This window comes from Penaeus monodon, chromosome 21 (assembly GCF_015228065.2).
Source record: "Penaeus monodon isolate SGIC_2016 chromosome 21, NSTDA_Pmon_1, whole genome shotgun sequence".
NCBI lineage: Eukaryota > Metazoa > Arthropoda > Malacostraca > Decapoda > Penaeidae > Penaeus > Penaeus monodon.
Genome location: NC_051406.1, coordinates 2330306 through 2330735, shown reverse-complemented (window position 1 = coordinate 2330735; position 430 = coordinate 2330306).

Genomic DNA, 430 nt, shown 5'->3' with positions numbered 1-430 from the left:
TTCTTATCAATCTAATATTTCCTTATTATAAACTCAAGACGATGTTCACAATTGTTCAAAATTGTTTACATTTGTTCACATGTATTCAAAATTATTCACTTTTGTTCAAAGTTGTTCACATTTGTTCAAAATAGTTCACACGTGTTACAGATTGTCCGCATATATTAAAAACAAATTGTTCACATTTATTCAAAACTGTTCTTACTGCCCAATTCTTCACCATATTTGTTTATGATTTTTTTAAAGTTGTCCACAGTTATCTATACATTTCTTTATACTTGTTCAAGTTTTGTTCATAATTACTCAGTTATCTTTACATGTATTCATTAAATTTTCTTCCACACTTCCTCATAATTGTTCATATCCATTCACATTTGTTCAGGTGTTCATATTTGCTTCCATTTCATTACCTTTGCCTTATTTATTGTCT